Genomic DNA, 20,350 nt, shown 5'->3' with positions numbered 1-20,350 from the left:
CCCCACTTTTTTTTTTTTTTTTTTTTTTTTTTTTTTTTTTCTTAAATAAAAGACCAGAAAAGAAAAAAACAACGGAACAAAAAAGCCAAAACCAAAAGGCATTGCAGCACTGTGATAGGCCGTATCTCTGCCGCGGTGCCCAGGGTGGGTGCTCCCAGTGGTTTGGGGGTCAGACCTGGTGGGCACGGGGTCTGCTGGGGGTGGGGGGGCACACACTGCCAGGGTGCTGGGGACATGGCTCAGCTTTGACCTCCACCCAAGCTCTGAGCACTTTGGGGTCAAAGCTGTGGATTTGGGCTTCCCCCCTCCAAAGTCCTCCCCTCTCGGGCAGCCTGATCAAAGGCTGGTGGTCAGGAACCAGGCAATGCTGCAGCCCCATCCTCGCTGGCCTCCGTGCCTCAGTTTCCCTGGCAGGCAAGCAGCAGTCTGTGGTGGTGTGCAGTGTTTTGGAAGCCTCTTTAAAGAGTTTATCAGTTTTGGGCTATGGAAATTTCTCCCCTGAGTGGCCTTAAATATTACCCGATAGCTCTATGCTGATTTTATATATACATATACATATATATATGGGGGAATTGAGATGTGCTCAAAGGCCAGGCAGATGATGCAGTTAGGTTTTACTATGCCCCGTTATCTAAAGGACCCAGGTCTGGCTGAACGAGCTGCTGAGCTGATAGCAGCTCCGAGAAGTCAAATTAATACACCCGACTTTCCTGCTTGGAACTGCCAAACCTCCTTGTTAAATTAACATATATGAATATTTGTTAAAAAAAAAAAAAAGAGGAAGAAAAGGAGGGGGGAAAGGTAAGAAAAGTGTATAATAAAATTTTATAATTGTAATAAGACGTGGCAGCGCCCAACTCCTGCTCCGTGAGCGCGTCTCAGGGGCTGCGAAGGTGGAAGGTGGCGGGGGACACACAGACCCGCAGGGGTCAGGGACGAGTAGCTTGGCCAGGCTCGGCATGGGGTGTCCCCACGGTCGAGCCTCCGCCAGGTTTTGCCCCCCCCTTCTTCTGGCTGCTTTCCACCAGCCCCCCCTGAGCAGCACTGGCTGCTCGCCCACCGCCTCCTCCCGGCGCTCAGTGGCTGTAGCCGGGCCGAAGGTCTGTCACCAACCATCAGCAGCGGTTTTCCAGCCCATCGCTTCCCATTTTGGCCGATGGATCCGGCTCGGGTCTCTTAAGAGCCCTTGGGAAGGTGGCACCCATGGACCAGGGGAGCTTGAGCTGTTTGCGGGGGGGCCGATGATGCTCTTATCCCCACGCACCCCCCCAGCTCGTGTCCTACCCGCGGGGAGGGTGCGAGACCTGCTCAGGGTGGCTTCACTTTTGAATGAAGAGAGCAAAAACTTCTATATAGCTATCTCTTTATTGATCTATAAAGATGTATATATTTATAATTCATACATATGTATATATTTATACTTTATACATATGTATATATATGCATATATAATATGTGTGTGCATATATATATTTATTTTTTACATATACATATATAAAGGATGTACGTGTGTAGTCCCTGCATGGATTGATGCAAAGGGCTTTGCTCAGGTGCGAGGGTGCACGTATGCACATACAGACGCCTATAAATACATACACACACATTGACCATCACCCACCATCCCAGCCCTCAAAAGCCCCCCCTGGGCATTAGGAGCACCAGGGAAGCAGCTCAACTATTGATTTGGGCTCCTGATGCTCTTGAAGCCTGGCAGCAAACCCACCGGGAGGCAATGGGCAAACCACTGGGGCCAAACCCCAGGAAAATGGGAACACTGCCAAGGCTCCGGTGGAGTCTGACGGTGCCTGGTCCTCTTCACTCCTACTACTCGAGTTTATTTTTTCCCATCAGGAACGATCAGCTGGGACATGGAATTAAAAAAACCCAACCAACAGACCCAAGAAAGCCGTTGGAGATGGTACGATTTAGGCTGCAGCCCACACTCGTGCCGGGGGCTGGTGGCACCCACCAGGACAGGCCACTGGCCACCTGTGCCTCAGCACCCAGCTAGTCTGAAACCGGGACCTTCCTCCCTTATTGCTTCAGATCCCATTAAATAAACCCCCACCAAACAGCCGAATCTCACTGAAGGAAAAAGAAAGAGGAAAAAAATAATTAAAAAGAAGCCTCTATTCCAGCTCCCCTCTCGGGCTGCCCTCTGTTTATTCTCCGCTGCCTTTTTCCTGTTTAGCGTTTTACTATCTGCTCCCAGCAGGCAGGGACAAATTTGCATTTTAATGCAGCGTTGTGAGGCTGCACAAACCACCTGTGAGGAGGAGGCAGAGCTGGGGAAGAGCCCCCCGATGGATGCTTGCCCCCCCCCCCCCAAGTCTTGCCAGCTTCCCAAGAACTTAATATTCCCCTTAAAAAATGATATGCTCTTAAAAAAAAGAAAAAAAAATAAATCAGACCTCCTAAAGCATCCATCCCCTTCGTGCAACAGAGAGAGAGCAGGGAGTGAGGGTGAAAAATAGGAATTTTCCTCCGCTGAGCCCCAGCCGTGCTCCAGTCTCCTTCCTTCCCCTTCTCCTCCATCCTCCCCCCATCATCTCCCCCATCATTTTCTCGTGCCTTGAGTTTTCTCTCAACTGGCAACACCTATTAGGGCCCCTTTTCCCCAGTCCCACCCCAGCACGTCCCCGTTGTGCTCCCCTTGAGCTGCTACCAGCCACGTCCCCTCCATGTGCGGCTCTGTCCCTGTGATGGGACTTTTCAGACAGGGACAAGGACCACAAAACCCAAGGGGCTGTGAAGGACAAGATTGCTTTTCCGTCCCCGCTCTCGCCCCCCGATGCTGCCTCCACCACCGTGGTCCTGCGCATCGAGCTGCCCCGCAGCACAGGGGATGCAGGGATATTCCTGACAGCGGGAGTGATTTATTTTCCAGGAATACAAGCGATAACAAGAGCCTCTCGGCAGTCATCTCCTCCGACCAGCCGGGGGAAGTTTAATTAAGGCAGGCTCTTGGTGGTTCCCCCCCCCCCCCGCAGTTGACATTAACTGGGCAGGATTTGCACAGCAGCCAGAATAATTACTTTGGTAATTGCACCATTATTTCTGGGGGCTCTTGGCTGTGTTTTTGCCTAGTTTAGCAAAGATATCTCCCTGGGGAAAGAGGAGGGATGTTCTCTTCTCTGGACCAGCTGGAGCTGAGGATGGACTTCCCCAGTGGCTCCAGGGAGTGGGAATAGGAAAGCCCATCAGGTCCCAAACTTTTGGGGCTCCTCCTCTGGGTTGGGAAGCTGTTCCCCTCCTGCCAACTGTGGGTCCTTCTGTGCTGCCAAAATATTCCCCCAGGGCAAGGGCTGCCCACACAGGGAGAGAAGCTGGAGCTGGAGCTGCCCCCCCCCCAGCCCTGGGGTAGGGAGCAGGCTGCACATCCCCGAAACACTTGGGAGCACCGGCAAGTCTCCGCAAGGCTTTTGGACCCTCCTATTAATTTCCACCTGTTTTCCAGGAATTCTGCAGCTCTTTCCAGGGATGGTGGGACATGAGCCCATCTAGGAGGTTTTCAGGGCTTGCTGGGAACTTTTGCTGCTCTCCAGGACTCCTCTTGGCTTGCCAGGAATTCCAGAGCCTTTCTTTCCAGGAATTTCCATTAGCTTCTCGTAAATTCCCTCCCAGATCCAGAGCTGGTTTCCAACTTGTTGGCTGCACACCTTGGATTAACAGCTTCAGCGAATCAATAGCTGGGTCAGTCGAGCTTCGAAACACCGCAGTACCCAGGCAGCAAGAAAGAGGGAAAGAGGGTTTGATTTTCCAGGAGTGCCTCAGTTTCCCCAGCTGTCTCTGGCTGTCTCTTGAAAGCCATCGGTGAGCAGCTGTGGGATGCTCTGCCTCGACTGACATCATGCAATTGCTGCGTGTTCAGAAATTCCCCCTAAATAAAATCAAAGCACCCTTGGGTGATGGGAGAATGGAGCTCAGGGATGGAGCCGCATGGGCAGCGGTGGGGTGCTCTACCGGGGCCGGGTCCTTCGGCACCAGGCCCCCCAATTCTGCACAAAGAGCCGTGCTCCCAGCTCCTGCAGCTGCTCCCCCAAACCTGCTCTGGGCTTTCATTCAAGTGCCTCAGTAAAGATATTATCAAGATGGCATTAGGAGAAGCAGATCCCTTTTAACCACCATTGCATTTTAAATAAGCTTCACTGCTTCCCGTAAGGTAAAACCATTTTCAATTCACCGACTCAGCACCGGGGCGGGAGGGAATAATTTCCCGCAGTTCGCTCCCACCCTGCCGATGGGATCGTGCCTGGCACGGGGCGGTGCCGGTGGGGTGATGCAGGTGTCCTCATGAGGGTCTGGCTCCGACCGATGCCACGGGCACCGCTGGCACAGCCCAGTGGGACCATTGTGCCCAGTGGGACCATTGTGCCCAGTGATGCCATGTCCCCGCCGCAACGGAGGGGGATCGCTCCCCGCAGTGGGGTGCAGCGAGCGCCCAGCTGGTTCTTTGCTAAATACAGCTATTCCTGGCCGGCTCCTGCCTGCGCGGCAGAGGCAGGCAGGGCAGGCAGCAGATGCTGCTGGCGGTCCCAGCAGCACCGCTAAAGAAAGGCCCTGATTTCATTAGTTCGTGGATTTAAAGGTCACGAAAGAGCATCTTGTCTGACCTCCCGTGACACTGCTCAGCGAATGGCACCCAATTACCGGTCTGTTGAGGCTCTGCATTATGTCCGATTAAAGGGTTTCTCTTGGCCGTGACTGAAAACAAGGCTGCGAGGGCCTTCGTTTTCCCCGTGGGAGGCTGCCTGCCGTGGGAGAAAGCACCTCCCGAATATTTGGCTTTTGAGGGACCTGGGGTCTCTGCACTTCTGGGGCCAAAACACCGAGTGGTTTCTGGGGCCAGTCCAGGGAAAACGAAGCCTTTTGGCCATGCAGGAAAAAATCACGGATCCTTGTTCCTTGCAAATTAGGTGGTTTATGGCTTTTTTATGTTATCACTCTTCTTCTTCATTGGGAATCCAAAGAAGGAACTGCTCTGCAGGATGGGGACCTCCGTGGTGGGAGAAACCAGCTCAGCCTTGAGGGAAAAATGGCTTAAATTGGGATGCAAGTGGGAAGACCAAACTGGGGATGAAAACAGCATCTCTGTCACCATCCTGCATGATAGGGACAGGACGCAGAGCTCTGGTCCCTCAAAGCTCCTCTAGGTGGCCCTGCGAAATGGCTTCATCCATCTGTGCCTCAGTTTACCTTGACACTAATACATCCTTACCCTGCTGGGAAGCCTGTGACTGTGCAGGTTCAGGGCTGCAGTCTCAGATGCAGCCTAATTAATGAAAAAATAATTCACTGCTAAGGAATTAATCACAGCCAATTTTCACACCCTCTCTGTCCCCCTCCCTGGATTTACAGGGTCTAATTCTATCCTGTGCAAGATGCCATTTAGGACAGTTAAAAGTACACCCACCTCAGAGCAAATAAAATCCTTCCTCGGCCCAAACTTCCACCCAGCTCCAGCTCCAGCTTTGTCAGCGTTGTTTACCAGGGAGCTCATGTCCCAACATGACAGGACACTTTTGCCTGCCCCGACCTTGCAGGGGTTCAGATCTTTTGGCTCCGTGTCGAAAGCAGTGGGTGCCCAGGTGGGGCCGTGCAAAAAGAGTAATTGGAGGCAGCATAGATCACGCTAACGATGGCAAATCCAATTAGCCAAGGGTTAAGCACTCTGCTGATGAAAACCAGGGGTTCAAACTGCTGAGCCAGCAAAAGCTCTGCACCGATCAATGCCATGTGAATAATATTGCTTGTTCTTGGAAGCCCATTTCTTTCTGTTTCAACAGTGAAATACATTTTGCCTGGCAGGACCCCGCTGAGCAGATTAATAAACCGCCCTGGTTTAGGTCTGGGGGGGTACGTAGAAACGCCGCCTTTCCCGGCTCTCCTGCACACACGGTTAAACAAAATGAGGAATAATTGCTGCTCACGTCGTGCTGGCGGCTGCTATCAAATGGTCCTGGGATTACTTAGCGAGTGAGGAGAATTCTCTGAGTTGTACCTGTAGCGGAGGGGAAGAAAATGCTGTTTCTAGATCAGTGTAATCCAACTATGGGTTTATGGAGCCGGAGTCCTCTGGGGAGCACAAGAGAGGGGACATGAGCTGGGAGACTCGGAGAAGCACCCAGCAAGAGCTGGTCCCAGCTGCACTCATCATCACCTCTGCAAGGTCCATGAGCAGGTCTGAGTCCCACCGTGGATTCTCTAGTGGCTACTAAGGGTTCTGCCTCTCCTCCATATGCCCATTCATTCCCCCCATATTGCTGATCCTAATTCCTCCCAGCCACTCTGGGCACTGACCAGGATGTTCAGAAACACCTAAAAGCAGAGGCAGCTCCATGGGGAATCAGTGCACTCCCCTAAACTACCTCTCCCCAACCCAGATGCCTACAGGGACCTGCTGAACACCGCTGCTGCGTGGGATTAGGCTCAGTGAACACTGCCAGATAAATAAACAGGGGGGGAAAAAAAACCCCCACAACAATAAAAAACCCCAAAATGCAAGTGCAAGCAGAGGTGACAATGGGAGAAATGCCTGCCCCAGCAGGGTTCTTGGTTCCAGCTGCTCGGAAAGGGCTCCTCGCCACTCCCAATTGATCGCTGGGTACTGCTTGCCTCGGTGATATTCAAGCCCCAAAGGGTGACTGCTTCCAAACAGGGATACACAAAACTGGCCTGGAGGTATGAGGAGCCAAAAGCTGCCTAAGTGAATGCTCCCTGGATGGGGAGAGGGACTGGGACCACGGTGGTGTCACCCTGCGTGTCCCAGGCTGAGCACAGGGGTTTGAGGCTGAGCCTGCCCTGGCCAAATCACCCACTCCAGTGAGGCTTTTCTTTAGCACTCCCAGCCTGCTGTGTGATTTCAGCTTCACAGGACACATCTTGTAGCGTTAGATAACTAGGTAGGACCGGCTGGTGGCAGAGATGCTGCTGGCGGCTGGGGAAAGCATCACCTCGGCTGTTTTGGGAGTGATGGGTGTGTTGCATCCCAGCAGTTTGCTCTGAGTACCTCAGATTTGTCCCTGCTTCACCTGATTGCTTGTGGCTGAAACAGCAAGACACTCCAGGAGAAAAAGGACAGAAAAAACACATTCAAAACTAAAAATATTTCCTTTTGACATGTTTTCTTGGCTTGCAATAAGCAACTTCGATCTTTTGATCTGAAGTTTCTTCTCCCCTGACACGTCCTTTCATTGCATTTATTTATTTTTTGCCTTAAAAGCTGGAAATCAACCCAAGCCCTTTTGATTTTGACTGGAACAGACCAGGAGCACAGATGATGTCTCTGGAAAGTGGTTTTTTTTTTCTGAACTGCTCCAGAACTGGGAAGAAGAAAAACCCCAAATAAATCTGTTGTTGGCACAGCTGAGAAGGAGATACTGAATATGTGGAGGTCTCCGGAGGGGTTGGCCTTGGCTCAGCTATACCAACAGCTAGAGATGGCAAAATGCCTCTGACAAAAGCTGGAGGGGAGCTGGGCCGGCGCAGGAGCTGGGCCCCGCGGTGCTTGGCAGAGGGAGGATGGAGGAGGATCCCCAAAGCCAGGATGAAGCCCTCCAGCATAGAAATGATCCCATCTGGGGGACATTTCAAGGATTCAGTCTCTCAGCCTGGCTCGGACGGATGGAGATGCAGCGGGTCCTGCAGCATGGGGAAAGCCGCCTGCCCTGGCTCATCATGTGGTAACACTGCCATTGAGTTCCTCCTCTTCTACCCCCAGAAAAACTGGGACTTTGGGGATCTTTATAACTTGCAAGCTTATTTTGTGCTGAGATATTTCCTTCGGGTACTTTGCTAGATTTTGGCTGGCCCCAGCCCTCTTGGCTGGCTGGGATCGCACGGGACACTGCATGGGGTAATTACACACACTGGGCAGCGTTTGCGTTGGGGAATATGAGCCCACATGAGAAGCGTCATAGATCATCTCCATTTCAGCTAGGCTAAGCAGAAGTTATGGGCTTGGAAAGCATTGGAGGTGTGAGAGAGACAAGCCAGGGCTTTCTGGGAGTAGCAGCAACAAGTTCAGTGCCATTTCACCAAGAAACATCATTTCTGGTCCCACCGCAGCTGATGGCGTCGTCTTGCCTAGATGAATTGACTGCACACTGTGAATGCAACCAGGGCACAGGCACTCTCATGCACGTCTTTGCCCCCATACAGCAGCTCCCAAACCCTCTTGAAAGCAGTTGAATCATTTCATTAGTGTGTTTTTAAAGCCACCTTTGCTGTGGCTCTCAGGTAGATGTTTTATAACCAGTTTATTTTCTCTCTGCACTCAAAACATTCACAATACAGTTCAAATCACTGCAGTGCACTCATTTGCCAGGTCCTCTCTCTATTACCTGATTTTGTATTTAGGCTTTGCATTGCGGGTTATGATCAGGAGAGAGCTCTCCACCTATGAGTGTGGAAGCAAAGTCTCTCTGGGGCAGCTTCCCTGGGCTCTTATGATTTGATTCCCAGCTAATGGCTGTGGTTGAAAAGATACAGGTATCTTAAAACCTGCCCTCCTTTTGCTTTTAGATCTGGGGCATCTCTAACTCTGAAGACCTGAGCTCCCTTCTGGGGGGTTATGAAGTTACTGGCAACCTATTGCTAAAGACTACAGCCCCCAGCCTACAGTGCTGGGATGCTTTATCCTTCTCCTTGATGGCCCTGCAAGTTGGTATTTGCCTAACGTAGTCAGGGAGCGTTTTTGTTTCACAGCTCACTGATGCAGAGATGGCAAATTTCCCCTGTAATCAGGTTGTGATTTCGTCTTCCTTTCCCCCCAAACCCCTCAGTGTTTCAAAATAAGGTGTTTTTCCAAAGTGCATGGCAGAAGACACAGGAGGCAAAGCCAGGCAGGAGGGGAGGTGGCATCCTGGGCTACAAACCTTCCTCCCCAGCAGAGAGAGGAGAAGCCTTTGAACCCAAGTGGAAAAAGAAATGACACCGCTGGTGCACGGGGCCTGTGCTACACTTCCCACAAGTGCCCATGTCCATGATTGTGGTTGTTGCTAATCAATGGTGGATAAATTCAGCCCCTTCCCCATTTCTGACCCTCAGGACCCACCGTGGGTCTCCCCATCCCGCAGGCTCTGCAGATGTTGTACCTGCCCACCCTGCAAAGCCCCCGCGTCCCAGCCCGAGCTCATGCTCTTTGGACCGCTAAATCTGGGTTACATCCTAATAAAGGGAACAAAGACCCTCTTCCCCCTCCTGGACCATAACATGCAAACCACTGCCCCACCTCCACGGGCCTCAGAGATGTGTGTAAATGCAACGTGGGACGGATCCATGCTGGCTGTGGGGAGCTCTAGCCATTTTTCTTTCTTAGTTTTCCTCTCCTTCCCCCTTTCCCCCCACTCCAAGCACCATGTGATCTATAGCAAGATAACAGCTTCAATTACTCCAAATTGCTTATTGAGGAGTCTGTGGTAAATCAATGATTTTAAATGGGATCACAGAATAGCAATCCCAACAACAGCGGAATAAAAAAAAAATAAATGGAGCTGGTCGGCAGTGAGGAGAGGCGAAGTGGCCGGGCTGATTGCATTCAGGCTCTGCCACCACTGATGGGCACTGGAGCTACCAGCATGGGATACAGGAGACAGGATCCAGCCAACCTGCTTAGAAACTTGTCTGGATAAAGCCAAGCGAAGGATGAGCTTGCAAAGGTCTGAGCAAGCTCCCCTTGCTCTGTTGTCTTGGGTGTTGCAAGTAAAATTGGGATCAGCTCTTCAGCATCACACCTGGGACAGGATCCACAGTGCTGGACTCCCAGACGTGGCATGTGACTGTCCCTACAGCAAGGTCCTGAGCTTCCTTGCACAGGGCAGGGAAACTGAGGCACAGGTGCATGGACCCCCCGGGCTCTGCCCATTGGGCTCTGAGGCCACAAACTAGGCTAAAATCCCCCCACATGTGCATGTGGATCCCTGGGCACAGTCTACATCTCAGCATATGTTTGCAGACAAGGTGTAGACAAGGCCAAGTTCCCACCAAAGCCGTTACTCATCCCCTCCAAATTTAATTTCTGCGTGAAAATATCCCCAGTCTTCTCAGAACAAACAGCTTGTTGGTCGCTACCAAAGAACATGAGTTATCATGTCCTTAAATATCCATTTTCTTGCTTTTAAGCGCTCAGGTTCTTGCAGTGAGTTAGTGAGAGCAGAAATGCTGTCACTTAGCAACCTCCCCAGTTTGGAGGATGCAAAGGGAAGTGGTGATGGGGGATTTTTGTCTTTCTTCTTCTGGAATTTCCAACTTGGCTCAGTCCTGAAATTTCTGTGTGCATGTCTGCGAGGCAAGACAAAAATGAAGATGCAGGCAAACAAAAGCTCCATTAGACATGTCAGTAAGTGGATGAATGAATGCTCTTCTCTTCAGGTTTTTCCCTCCCCCACGATTAATGAATTTCATTTACTGCATACAACCATACCTTCATCTTCATGGTCAAGGCAAGAAGCCGCCCTGCCTCAGAGCAGGCCAAATAGACAGAGATGCAATGGATGGAGGGATGGATGGAGGGAGGGATGGTTGGAGGGATGTATAGATGGGCTTTTAGTAGGCATGGTGCTGCTCACAGTGTCCCATCTGGCAGAAAACACATCAGTTTGGTGGCAATGCCTCATGCTTTTCAGGGATGGGATGAAAAAAACCCTACAAAATCGCAGGACAAGTTTTGTGTTGCTCTCCGTGGTCATTTCCTAGCCCTGCCACCCAAATCTGGAGCATATCAGTCCATACAAGCCTGTTGTAAAATAAGCGGAAGGGGGAGAGTTGGGCCTGACACGTCAAAACCCAAGAGCAGGTGCTGGAGAAGGTTGTGGTAGTTCTGGGGCCGTGTGGGTCAATTAACTTCACTTAGCTGCAGGGTGGGATAAAAAGTAGGTTATAAAAAGCATTCAGAGAGTCTTGCACGGACATGGGGTGCGTTTGGGATGCGTTTCACCTGAGGAAAGAGAAGCTGGATGGAGTTCCAGACCCTTGGCTCTGGGATGAGCTGTTTCATGGGGTTTAGCGAGTTCAGGTTAAGAGCAGGGATGAACATCCCCAGGAGTCAAGGCTGAGGCTGTCATTGCAGCCCCCAGGTGGGACACTTCGGCTCTGCTACATCCCTCCTGCCCGAGCATTCCCAGACAACGCTACAACACTGCCCTCAGACACAGGACACCGCTGGAGTTATCAACCCGATTAGCCCAGGAATGCAGGAGAAGTGATGGAGGAGAGGGGTCCCAATGCTTCTGCCAGGGTGTACACAGAGCAGGGACAGCAGGGATTCCCCTCGTACATGAACTGGACTTAGGGAGAGGAAGCAGGTAAGCAGAAACAGTGCAGAAACCACCTCGTTTGCAGGGTGCAGAATAAATGGGGCCAATGATGCTCATGGTGAGGGGCACCATCACTTCTGCCCTCCCTGTTCTGGTCCCCCGTGGGTTTCTGGCTGCCATGTGGGTCCCACTCTGACACATACTGGTGGGAGATGGCTCAGCCCCACTCTAAACGAGGTGTCTGAAACACAACCTCCATGCTGCTTTAATAGACTACTTATTATATATATATTTAGTGAGCAAAATGCCACCAATCTTGCAAATACAGCTGGAACAGGCACCACTACAGAGCACCATCGGTATCTATTATGTGACTGCTACATAACATTCCTAATAATTAATTGTTGGTTATTTTGGAGGCAAGAACTTGCCCATTACACACAATGTGCAATTAGCTGTGTTTAAAAAGCTCTCTGTGAGGCTGGATTCAGCAAACTTGGCCCACCAAGACGAGCAGTTAAGCACATGCTTAACTTTAAGCAAGTGCTTTTGTCTCTCTGACTCCAGATTAAGCATACGCCTAACTCTGTTGCTTATTCTGCACTTGATTTATTGACTGATGTATTTAAAAATGTACTATAGCATTCCTGACAGTTTAAGCTTCAGAGACCTGTCCAAGAATAATTTTTATGATCAGAGACGGAAGCAAAATCTAACTCAGTTATAAACTGACATTAGAAAGCCGTCAGCTCTGCGGTTTTCATGGGGTGGCAGCATGTGGAGATCTCAGCGTGGGCACACATGTGCCTCCTTGTTCAGCATCACAACCTGATTTGCAGTTTCCCTCATCTCCAGGGTGGTTTTCTCCCTGGGAATCTGGTGCTGGACCTTAAAGAGGGGACAGAAGGGGTAGCAGAGATCAGAGAGCACCCTTGCGAGGAGCTGCATCCACAGCAAATTCAATTCCCACCCCAAAGGAAGATCTGGGATGGGACGATTTAAGGACCAGCAAATGCCACAGTTCCTGCCAAGGCTGGAGGTTTTGCTGGTGTTGACACAGGCTCCTTGCCCGTGACAAGTGAGCAGGATGGGTCCCACCATGGCTCCCTCTGAATCACGAGGGGAAAAGCCCCGTCTGCCAACCCTTGAGCTGCTGCTCATGTCGGGGACAAACTGAGCAAAGTCTCTTCTCACTTTGCTGCTCTCCCCATCTGTAAATACTTAGAGATAGCAGCCGTAAAATTACCTTAGAGAGAAGGCAGCGGTAAAATTACATCAAGCCTAGGGGCTTAAACTGATTGAAGGATACATTTTCCAAGCTGATACAGCTAAGGCAGCAGCAGAGCGCTCGTGCACCAAGCAGCCGGTGGAGTTTGATCATTTTTTGCCCTTCTAACTAGCCAGCCAGCTGGAAGAAGTCCCACAAATATTTTGGGAACATTTTCAGGAGGAGAAGTGCAGTGATGGGGGGAACACATTAGTCAGAGGCAAAAGTCTCTGAGATTTTCCAATGCAAACATCCGTTGCTGGAAAAAAATATAGGGATAGTGTTAATCTTGGTGCTGCAGTCTGCGCTGTCTTCTGGCCCTTTGGGAGGTTTCAGCATCAGGTTGTGAAAGGTGATGGTGGTCCTGGAGCTGGTGCTGTTGGGACAGAAAGGGAGAAGGAGACAGTGACTGTCCCAGGAAGGGCACAGCTGAAATATATGTGTTATCTTTAAAAAAAAAAAAAAAAAAAGACTTTTGCGCACCTCCTCCCCATTAATTTCCAGCCTCCCTGCCTTCTCTCTGCCCCTTCCCCAGGGGCTACATCACATCCCCCCAGCCCCAGCCTGTGCGGAGCAGCCTGACCCGGGGCACGAAGGGGCTCAGCCCCGTGGGACCTCGATTCGACAGCCGAGATGAGATCGGGTATATTTGCTCTGACCCGCCCTGGCACCTCTAATTATGATTAATGGCTGTGACGGTTATCTGGTTGACTTTTACGCCGCACCCCAGCCAGCGCTGGGGGCACGGATGCCTGACCTGCCCCGGCGCGTGGGGGCCAGCGCTGACACCAAGAATCGATCACGGCGGCTGCGGCTATTGCTATTGCCGGGAGCGGGAAAGGGAGAGCGCGGGGAGGGGAGAGAGGTCTGGCTTTGCTCTGCAGTGGGAATTTCCCCAGGGGACATGAGTAAATGTGCCAAAAAGATCCTTAAGCCTCTTCAGTTACCCCCCCCTTGCACCTTCTCTGGGCTTGCCGCAGGGTGGGAGGGAGGAGATGGGGCAGGGGGGCTTTTGGCCCTAAACCTAAAGGTCAAAATCTTGAGTGATTTTTGTCGTAAAGCCTCCAAACCTTCTCACCTCCCCAGCCACAGAAATCTGGCTGTCAAAGAGATTAAACATCCACTTTCCCCCTGCGAGAGATGGCAGGCAGGAGGGAGCGTGATTCAGCCTCACACCCCATGTTCGATGGACTCGCACGCCAAACCCCTTCCCCAGGGCAGAGCCTGCTGTGACCCGACCCCCCTTCCAGAGACCCTCCTTCTCCCCAGACCTTCACAAGGACAGAGCAGGAGAGTGTCCGAGCTGCTCTGCGTTCAGCTCTCATCGATGGGCTTGGGGACTAAAAGCTACCCAAGAGCCCGTCCTGTCCCGTCCCCAGCTCACCCCATCACTCCTGCTGGCATAAGGGAAGGAAGGCAAGGCAAGAAGAGAGCAGGGGCAAAGGGCAAAATTACCTCTTTGGGCAGCAAGGGGAGATTTCAAACAGCATTAGCCAGTCTCTGCTCATGTCATGGCATCACCTTCCAGGGGGAAGAAGGTGGCTGGGGAAGAGGAGCCTGGCCCCGGCACCATGGTGGGATAATGCCATGACCTGCCCGCTACAGTGAGACAATGTGAAGCAGCCCCAGGGAGAGCTGGCAGGGGTCAACCAGATGCACGAGACCGCGCTGGCCTCACCGAATTCAGCTCCGATGAAATGGCTGGGGGGAGAATACGGGCTATGAATTGGCTGGCTGCAGCTGAATGTGGGCCTGGTGCTAGCAAGATGCTACTGTGGTACCCAAAAGGGCTCTAATGATCTGGGAGGAAAATAAAGGCAGGCGTCCTGATCGCAGCTTACTGCTCTCCAGCTCATTTCTGAAATAGTTCCTGGGTTCATAATGAAGTACAAGGTTATGCTGGACTTTAACAAACAACACAGACATGGCAATATGCTAATAAATGCTGATTTAAATTTGATGGAAGCCAGGAAGAATTATCCCAGAATGTATTAATTAGTGTGATTATGAGGTGTTTGAAAAATGAAAATGCAAAGCAGAGGCTATAACGAGGAAAGGTATTTAAGGAGGGAGAGCCTTTGAAGCCCTTCCCAGGGGGATGTGCCTCGATTCCTGCACCGAGGCCGGTCCTCTCCCCAGGACTCGCTGCAGCACCTTCCCCATGACCACCCGGAGCCGAAGCCCTGGCCGTGCTCCCAACTCCCAGCAGAAAGCCCCGAGCAACTCATGGCCCAGCACTCCATTTGTCAAGGTGCGATGGGGCTGCGGGAGCGGGAATTGCTGGCTGAGCTCTTCTCCCCAAGCGATTCAGCACTGCAAAACTCTGCTTTGCTGTAAACACACTGGCAGCTCTTGAAATCACTTACTTCCCTGCCCAAATGCCTCCTCCAGGGAGCATGATGCTGCCTCTCGCAGAGCAGCGTGCTGGGGTCGGCTGCTGGTGGGGCAGGCACATGTTTCCCCTGAAAGGGAATAGGTTTTCAAAGTGAATCTTAAATCAGCAAGCTGATGGGCAAGCCTGGCTGATTTTCTTCTTGCTCTCTTTTTGGTATTGATGTTATTTTACCCCCAATATTCCTAGTTGTCATTTCCTCCACCAGTGTCTTCCCCCTGCAATTCCCCAAATCCCACAATGTGCATCAAACTCATTCTTCAACCACCAAACTGGGGCTGGTGCTTCTTCTCTGCTGCAGAAACCTTCCCAGTGCCTTCCCAGGAGGACAGCAGCTCATGGAGAAGGACATGCTGTGGCTCTGCCATCGGGACTGCGAGTATCAACCTGGGATGGAGCAAACCTGGGGGCACAGCACCAGCACCAAGTGCTGTGATGGGGTGCGATACCCCAGACTGCTTTAAAACAACATCCCTGAGCTCCTTTGATGCAGAGCTGAGCAAGGAAATGATGCTCAGCAGTGCTCACATGCACGGTAAAGGCCATCTTGCCCTTTACTGAAGGTTACGTGACCATCCCAAAGCAGATCTCTCTCTTTTTCTATCTTTCAGCACAATGATAATCATGTTGGTGTAGTTTCCCACTACAAAATGCTGCAGGACAGTGACAGTCCCAGGATCAGGCTGAGATCCCACTTCTGCTCTGTGTCAGTCTGTGCCCTGTTCACCAGCCCTGTTGCCAGTGAGAGCGGCTGGATGGACAGAGGGATGGACATTTGTCTGGAGGAGGCCAGGGAGCATATATGGGGATGGGTACACGGTGCTTTTCTGGGGGTTGGCAGCTAGCTACACAGCCCAACTTGAAAGACTTCCCTCTCCTGTGATGGCACAGATTTCTTCACTCCTACCTTTCATCATCAAAGCAGACGCGTGCTCTGCAGCATCTCCCAGCTGACAGCCCTCCCGTGCAGCGGCCCCGGCAGGCACGCAGCCGAGACAGGGGCAGGATTTCCCTGAGCTACTTTCAGCTGCTCCTCGATGCACACTTGCATGCATTTATTGATTGCAGCAACCCCGCTTAGCTGTGGCCATGCAGCTTCTCGCTGGAGCATCGGCCCCATGGTCCTCCCAGTCTCCTCATCAAAGCCCAGGACTGAGCCTCAGCTGAGAATATAAAAGTTTCCCAACTCCGCCTGCCCTATTTGCTGTAATAAACACTCAGCCATAGCCTGAGCTGTCACAGCTCCAGACTGAAGTGTGGGGAAAAAGACCCCAAAGCTACTTCCCTTCATCTGTCACAAGGCAGGAGTTTACCTAACGGGCTATCGTCATCACGCAGCAGTTTGTCCTCTCACATCTGCCCCTGCTCTCCTGCCGAGCAGAGCTGAAGGAGCTTCACGCCAGGAGGGCTCACACCTATTCCCAGCAGGAGCAAGAAGTGCTGGTAAAACTCTCAGCATTTCTTGTGGGGAGCAAGTTCAACGCGGGGGAGAAGGGCTGGAGGGCACAACCACACAGGCACAACCCCGACCCCAGCTGGCCTCACCGTGGGTGATGCTACCTGGGCACGATGCTGATTTGCACCCCGTAGAGTGATGCACCCGCTGGGTGGGCTGGGGATGCCGGCAGCAGCAAGCTGGCTGGCTCCAATGGGAGAGGCAACCAGGTCTGGGATTTTTTTTCCAAAAGCCTCAGGGTTTTAGGCATTCAGATTTATAGACGTTTGCTTAATGCAGAGGCTGGGGAGGAGGAAATGGAAATTCATGGCTAAATGGCTCTATAGGAGGGGGCAGATGGGTGGGTTTTTCTGTTTGGAAATCTCTACCTACCTTCCTGCATTTGGCTTTTAAGAGCCCAGTTACCCAGATTTTCATTGACAGGCTCTTCAGGAAGTTCAGAAACACCCACCCGTCCAAGCTGGCATCCTTCATGCCAGAGCTGCCCCAGCCTCAGGCATCGCCTTCTTGTCCTTTTCCTCCAAAAGGTTTTAAAGGAAAAAAAAAATGTTCCCAGCTGCCACCTTCTTGGAAAAAGAGGATGTAGGTTAAAAATATCTTACTGAAAGGAAAAAAACCCCTATTGATAAGAAAAACCAAGCCAAAGCAAACTGAACCCATCTACAGACCTTCAAGTCTCCAATCCCATCTTCAAAGCTGAAGGCATCAAGGGCGCCTTTCCACTCCCTCCAGTAAATCCTTACACTTCGTGTCTTTCCTGTGAAGTTCTCTGTGTATAATTCATACTTATTCCTCCACCATCATGGTTTTTTCCCCCCTCATTTTCAGGCAATGCCTACAAAAGCAGAGCTTCCATTACCAGCCAGCACATGCTCATTGGCAGCTCATGCACATGATGAAAAATCAACTTGGGGAGCTTTGGTGGTCAGTGCAGCCCCTCATCCCTCCTGAAGCTGTGACCACCCTCCTCTCGGTGGGCAAGGGAGCTGTGGGGCTAACGTGGGGACCGAGCTCACCAGCATGAACTGAGATCTGAAATAGTTTTCCAAGACTGAAGTGACCATGAAGCTCCAGGTCCGAGTGTCCCCTGTGGTGGCTTCAGCGCTGGCGTCCTGCCTGGGTTTGGACAAGGCGAGGTGATGAATCCTCAGGTCTCCACTGGCGAGAGAAGGCATTTGCATTAAAAAAAGCAAACAATTCTTGCTCTTTGAATATCAGAGAAACACACCTTCCTCAAAGCCCAGAGCCACTGGCTGCCCCACGGCCCCACCAGCTGCAATGGGAGGGCACCCAGGGGTGGCCCCACACCCCGTTTCACCCCGCTTCGCCCAAGTCGCATCCTGGAGAAGTTCAAAAAGAAGCAGGCAATGTCTCCCCAGACCACACCAGCCCATTCGGAAGGGAAAGATTTTGATTCAAAGTGACTGCTCCTTTGGAAATTTCCTCCTGCTGAAGGAGAAGCACAAACAAAAACCCTTTTCTTTGGGAAAAACAAACAAGGAAACCAAGCTCAGATCAGAAGGGAAAGCCATAATGGGAGCAGACACTTCCCCCACCACAGCTGAACTGACCGCTGACAAATCGTTTCAGGTCAGTGCAGAACAACACAGGCTCTCCTCGGAGCTGGAGAGGCCGTGAAGGAAAAGAAATGCACCAATTAATTTGGGTGTTTTTAATTAGGGCAGCCCGGCTGGGCTGCAAAGCCGGGCTTAGCTCGGTGTGGGGCTGAGCCTGGGGATGGGCCCTGAGGTGTGAATCCGTCCCTGCCCGCGAGGTCCTGGCACACCCTGGCCTTGGCTGCTGCTGCTTTGGGGTTGATGGAGTGGGAGAAATGCCATTTGTTACCCAGGTCACCCCACCTGCTCAGGTCGGGGGGTTTTGGAACTTGAGGAGGACCCGGACGGTGAGCGGGGGGGTTGTCTTTATCCTCCGGAGCAGCAGTGACAGCAAAAGTCATATCCAGGCAAGGACGGACAGACATGATCCCCCTGTGGGTGGCCCCACAGGGCTGATGGGGCAGGGAAAGAGTTTGCAACACCTGGGTCTCTCTGCAAGAAGGGCTCGGCGCAGGGCAACACGTGAGATGGCTGTGGGCATCCCACAGGACACGAGCGTCCACCCTGGGGACTCACTGCCCGGGTGTGTGCAGAGGAGGGTGATGAAGGGATGAAGCCTCCTGGGACCCTCAAGTCCTCACCACCTCCTCTTGCAGGGCTCCAGGCATCTCAGGGCAGTTCAGCCCTAGATGAAGGTGCAACGGGTGGTGCAAGGAGAGTGAAAAAGAGAGGGTGTCAGCTCATGGAGATGCTGGGGTGATGGCCGAGCTTTGGCAGTCCCATCGCCTCCTGCGGCTGAGCACGGTAACTCTGGATTTGGCAAGCAGAAAGCTTTTCCCCTTCAAAAGCAAACCTGGTGCAATGCTGTTGCCATGCTGGGAGGCTGAGCATGGGTGGGGGTAGAGCCTGTGGTGGGATTAAATAGAAATCCCACCAACACTCAGGGACTGAGCCCTGCAGCGCTGGGGGAGGGAGCCTGGGGTCCGGCACTCCCGGCTGCACCCAGCTCCCATCCTGGTGAGCGATTCCCTTGAACTCAGCTAAAAGCCGCTGCAGGCCACTTACAGATAGCAGGAGAAAAGGCCAAGAAGGTCCGAGGTGTCCGTTCCAGGTGAGTCGGGGCTGTCTGGCGAGCCCACGCCGGGTGGATGCTCAGGTGGGGGCACGTGGCCGAGCAGAGGAGAGAGCTGCACCTGGAGGCAGAGAACTCAGTGATCTATCGAGCATCCCAGCGCAGGCTCTGCAGCAAGACTTTAATAGACTTATCTTTACCACAATAATGTATTTTATTTTTCCAGTGCACATTCATTATTCACACACTTATTTCCCCACGGATTATGTATGCTGCCTGAGCTCTGTTCTCCTGCCGTATTTTCACAATGTCGGCTCTGGTACCTACTTATTTTTACAGCATTGTCACCTGCAAACGGGTTTCTATTTAATCGCCAAAACTAATAATACGGCTCAGTGGAGATGTCAGAGGTAGGATGCTCATTCCCTTCCAAAGTCCCTCGTCTGACAAAGACCAGCTGGTGGCACCGAAGCATCCTGCGTGCAACAAGTTTCGGGGCTTTCGGACCACCTCCTGTGCAGATCCTCCACCACGGTGGGTAAATCTTGTGGCTGCAGCATCCAAAGCCCCAGGATGGAGTTTGCTGGAGGAAAAGTGAGGGATATACCATGCATCAACCCTAGTCCCTCATCCCAGGTTTAAAGGGACTTTAAAAGGCTCCCCAAACCCACCTCACAGTCCATCGCTGGACCAGAGCTTCCCGATGCCACATGGCACTGCAAAACCCTTTGACCTGTGCTTCGCTACACGGTCCATGAATATTTTTGAATCAGTCAGACCTGGGATGACCCACGGCACAAGAGGAAAAAGTACGAAGTAGCTGCTCGTTAAGTGAGGACATCTGTGAAGCGGGTGAGTGCTGCTGTAGTGGGATGAGCAACATCTGCTCAGAGACATTGAGCTTGGTCTGCAAGGCTTCTGCACAGAGCAGCTGCATGAACTGCACCTTGGTAGCCCAATTTCCAGCATTTCTGGATTTCCAACCTCTTGGCATGTTAAAGTGAAGACTGGTCCCTTACCATGGGTTTATGTTAAGCCCAACTCTTACCCACAGTTACCAACGGCACACGAGCACGTCCAAATACTCATGCACACAAAGCCACCATGCTGTGCCTTCCCCCATATACAGCCCCCCACACACACCGCATTATCACACCACCTAACGCCCTGATGATCTATTTTTGAGCTGGATCTTGGCTGGTTTTGGCATTCTGGTGTTTCGTGGAAGGTGATGATTTAATTTCATTGCTTTCCTTCCCTGGGAGAGGGAGGTTACTTTACACTGGAGGAAGTGAGGGCTCGTGTTTGCATGCATGACTTTCCATGTGGGGGAAAACAGCACAAAACTTCTG

The sequence above is a fragment of the Haliaeetus leucocephalus genome, unplaced genomic scaffold (assembly GCF_000737465.1).
Source record: "Haliaeetus leucocephalus isolate CR32 unplaced genomic scaffold, Haliaeetus_leucocephalus-4.0 Scaffold395, whole genome shotgun sequence".
Classification (NCBI taxonomy): domain Eukaryota; kingdom Metazoa; phylum Chordata; class Aves; order Accipitriformes; family Accipitridae; genus Haliaeetus; species Haliaeetus leucocephalus.
This window is presented reverse-complemented; position numbering follows the sequence as displayed.